This window comes from Aotus nancymaae, unplaced genomic scaffold (genome assembly GCF_030222135.1).
Source record: "Aotus nancymaae isolate 86718 unplaced genomic scaffold, 86718_ANA_hifiasm-v0.15.2.pri h1tg000021l, whole genome shotgun sequence".
Lineage (NCBI taxonomy): Eukaryota > Metazoa > Chordata > Mammalia > Primates > Aotidae > Aotus > Aotus nancymaae.
The window spans coordinates 1544057-1548423 of record NW_026988433.1 but is presented as its reverse complement, the minus strand read 5'-3'; the positions used below and the strand labels follow the sequence as shown (position 1 = coordinate 1548423).

The 4367-nt window shown below is 54.0% G+C and overlaps 1 pseudogene; it reads left to right on the top strand.

Moving 5' to 3' along the window:
• Positions 1–1290: 1290 nt before the first annotated feature.
• LOC105705252 (tRNA wybutosine-synthesizing protein 3 homolog) lies at positions 1291–1944 on the top strand (annotated as a pseudogene).
• Positions 1945–4367: the final 2423 nt, after the last annotated feature.

Genomic DNA, 4367 nt, shown 5'->3' with positions numbered 1-4367 from the left:
GGCCAAGCGAGAGCTCCGCCTCCCCAGCCGCAGCAGGCCTCGTCCACGGGTGACTCGTTCTGGGGAGCCCTGTGTTCACTGCTGACCTCTGCCAACCAAAAATAAAATTCTAAGCCCCCAGCCAACTAGTGGACACCCCATGTCAGCCGAGGGCATTCCAAAGTAAACCTGAAACCCTAACTGAGGACCTGATGGGAAGGGGTCCAGACATGCTCCATGAGACCCTCCTCCCTCCGAATTCTGGCACAACTGACAGCATTAACATCGACACAGAATTTTATGACTGACCAGTCAGACTCTTCGTAGCAGTAAGATACCAAATTCCAACCGACTCTAGTAAATCGCCACATGACAGACCACGGGCCCTGAAAGAAATCTGAGTATTTTACCCACAAACCTGTTTCTTTGATTTAGGTTGGGATGGCCCTGCACAGCTGTCGCTCGTGGAGGAAATTTGCATTCTGCAGAGAATCCCGGCCCCTTCCCAGGCCTTTTCCGGAGAGTCGAGCATATTTTAAAGGTCGGAATAGGAAACGTTGACCACCTGCTGCTTCTAAGGGCAGTCACTTGTGCGGCTTCATCTGCGTAGTGAGAACGGCCTCCACAGCCACGCAGCTCAGCCCACCCGCTTCTTCCTTCTGATTCCCAGTCCTTCAATCATGGCCTCACTTTCAGCCAAGTGCCCGTCAGAAAGTCTGTGAACCCATCCGTGACCCGTAGCCCCCAACCCTGCTTCCAGTTGTCCCTGCTTTGAGACTGAACCAGTGAACACCTCACATGTACTCACTGATGTCACGTCTACCTAAAATGTGTAAAGCCAAGCCGCACCCGGCCACCTTGCCATGTTCTCAGGACCTCCTGAGGCAGCGTCACGGGGCATGGGCCTCACATTCGGGCCGGAATAGATCTCTTCAAATAGTTTACAGAGTTTGGAATTTCTCAGCAGCATCTCTGAGCCTCCTGGAAGAGGCCACCCCATGCAGGCCAGAGGCCCGAGCTGTCGCCTGGGCCCACAGGCAGAGTCATCTGCACCAGCAGAGAACTGCAGAGAACACTGGAGGAAATTAAAACATTTCACCCCAAAATACATTTGTCTGACATCATTTGAAACAGCCGCCCTGGCCCCTGCAGAGACGCTCCATTGATGCAGCCACGCCCCTCTACCTTCCATGCCTTTCCCAGATCCGGGAGACTGAGAGTCGTCTGCAAAGAGGCTCGCTTCAATATGGCTGCCCCCAGGGAGAGACAAGTCTACCGTGAAGCTGAGCGCAGACCCTGAGTCCTTCACACATGGATCGCATCGCGCAGTTCAGGAAATGGAAGGGTATAAATGGTTTCGAAGTTCAGAAACAAAACTGTTGCTGGCTACTGGTGACACACAAACCTGTGTAAAAGATGATGGGACCGTAGCTCCGAAGGAAGCAAATGGTAATGCCACTTTGAAATTTGAACCATTTGTTCTACGTGATTCTGCATCCCGTGGCAATAGATTCTGGTTTCAGGAACTCTGGCATAACAGTGGGAAGGAGAGGAAAAACTATGTTGGCTGTCCGGAGTACACATGGCTTAGAAGTTCCCTTAAGCCATAAGGGAAAAGTGATGGCGACAGAGGAATATATTCACTTCCTGTTAAATGTGGCAAATCAGAAAATGGAGGAAAACAAGAAAAGAATCGAGAGGCTCAAGTGATCTTCCGCCTCGACTTCTCGAGTAGCTGGTACTACAGGTTTACAGCTGCCTACAGCATGCATGGGAAAGGGAAACTATGACTAACTTACATCCCAAGATCAAAGAGAAAATAACGCATCATATACTCATTAGAAACAAAGAAACCGAGAAAAAGCACACGGCCAGCGTATTCCTAAAGGAAATGATGAAGAACTTGAAAACGATGGTGATGACGATACAGGAATCAACATGACCATCTTCCCTGAAGACTACTGAGTTTTAGCTCTGACATGTCTTGGTTGTAATGTGTCTAGGTTTTATAAAGCTGCTCTTTATAAGAGTATTTTAGTTGGTTGAGTGTATCAGCCATTCAGAAAAATAAGATGTAATTTCTCTACATTTTAGAGAAACCTATCTGATAAAAATAGATAGCTTTTTAAAATAGCTTCGTGTGTTTGCTCGCTGAATACTGCCTCTTTTAGTCACATACAGATTCATTGCAAAAATAAAATTGTGATTTAAAAAAAAAAAAGAGTCTGAAAAGAAACACTTGACACCGGTCCTCTCTGAGGGAGACTTGTCTACACAGCAAGCCGCCTGTGCCGGCCAAGCCTCTTCCTTTCTCCCGCGGTTTGCCTGTCTCGCCACTGAGCCTGACTTTGCAGCCCGACCTGTTTCTGGCGGCGCTCGGAGTCATTGCTTTCCTTGCGGGGCCTCGGGACGGTGTGGACGCTTCCACACCTTATCGTCGGGTTGGATCTTCACTCAGAAGGCTCCCAGGCACGCGCGTTAAGTAAATGTGTGTGCCTTTTCTCCTGTTAATCATTCTGCCTCACATCAGTGACTTTCCAGTGCACCGTTAGGGCGCCGAGAGCCTACGGCCCCACAGCACCCCTCTGTCCTGAGCGTGGCTCTGCAGGCCAGCCCCAGGCTTCCCCAGATGCCAGGTGAATTCAATGAAGCTCAGGGTGGCCTTACTCCCAACGCGGTCCTCGGAGAGGGCGGCCGTGCTCCTGGCCGCCTTCTCAGCCCCCTCCGAAGCCCGCCTGGCCTCACTCTTGTATGTCACCATCTCCCTGCCTCGAAAACGAGCGAAGTCACTGATAAAACAGTTTTATTAACAATTGTCCATTTCCTGGCAGCTCTTTTTTTTCATCTTTTTTCCCTCGCCGAGAACCTCAAGATAAACGGCGGATCCATGGTGCCGGCTCCCGAGGGGCTGTTCATCAACCACCAGTCACCCGGCCGGCACAGCAGGGAGCGGCGGCCTCTCCCCAGCGATGTGCTCTGCCATGGCTACTCCCTTCCGCTCAGAACGATGGAACGTGTGCTTCAGCCCCGGATCGCGGCCGGGCTCCGTCCACCAGAAACACCCAGGTTCACAGTAGCTGGGAACAGACCTCGTCACAGCTCTCATGCTGCTCACGGGTGCACAGCTGGAGTCCTAACTCCTTCTCGGGGAGAGGCGGAACCATCCGGGGCCCTTACGGCTGCTGAACCTGCATCTGCCCAAACCAAACTCATGATTCCTCCTGTCTTCCCTCCAGAGAAGGTGGCGCCAGCCTGCTCTGTGGCTCAAGCCTCCCCTGTGGCTCAAGTCTCCCAAACAGGAGTCACGTGGCCCCCTCCCGCTCCTGTATCGCACCATGTCTCCAGCCAGGAGTCACGTGGCCCCCTCCCGCTCCTGGATCGCACCCTGTCTCCAGCCAGGAGTCGCGTGGCCAGACCCACCCCTGGATCCCGCCCTGTCCATCTCCAGCACACAGGCTCCTCGGATGTGCCCTGCCCTTCTTGTTCCTCTGTTTCTCAAGCCAGGCATGGCACGTGGCACACAGTAGGTGCTCAGTAAATACATTTTGGTGAACTGATGAATCCCCTGGATTAGAAACACATCTAAGTTCTGAGTAACTTTATTGGAAATCCCACGGGAAGGAGCTCGCTCTGCCCTGGGGGAAGGGGAGGTCTCCATACAGAGCCAGGCACCAGCTCCGCTTCCACAGCAGCTCCAATAAACCTTCAGGACACTGGAGGTTCCCACTGCCAACACCCTGGGGCACCCTCTGGCCCCTGGCTGGTGTCCTGTGCATCCGCCTGTGTACCCGGCTCCTTCCACGGAAAGCCCCTGAATGCACAGCCTGGTGTGGGCTTCCTTCCTGGAGTCACAGCTTTACCGGACAGAGTGCCATGTGGGGGTGGAGATTAGAGTGGAGGCGGGCAGGGAGGAGAGGGCTGAGCTCCCAGTGTGGTCCCTGGCTGCACCCCAGGACTGGTCGGCTGAGGACCAGTCCGAGGTCCCGCTTGCATGAGAGCTCCGAGTATGTCCTGGGAATGGAAGTGACTGGGACGGGAAGAGGACGGTTGGTTTGGGAGCCTCGTGGCCTTAAAGACACCGCTGACATCCTGTAGTGTTGGCTGCATGGAGGAGTCAGGTCCGAGACGGAGGCCGAGGGGGTCAAGTGCCGTGCCTGGGAGCAGCTTCTGGGGGCTCACGGGATCCTCTGCAGTGGCCAGGGCCTCCCCGTACTTTCTCACCAGCACTGATGCCCTTGTTTCTGATGTTGACCCAGGGATCCCCCATGCCCCTGGTCTCTGAAGTTCATGCAGGGCCCATCCCTGGGCACCTGTGCTCCAGGACAGGCTGAGGACAGCCAGAGTCACAGCGGCCAGAGCAATGGGGTCACCCTCCTGGCAGGCGGGCA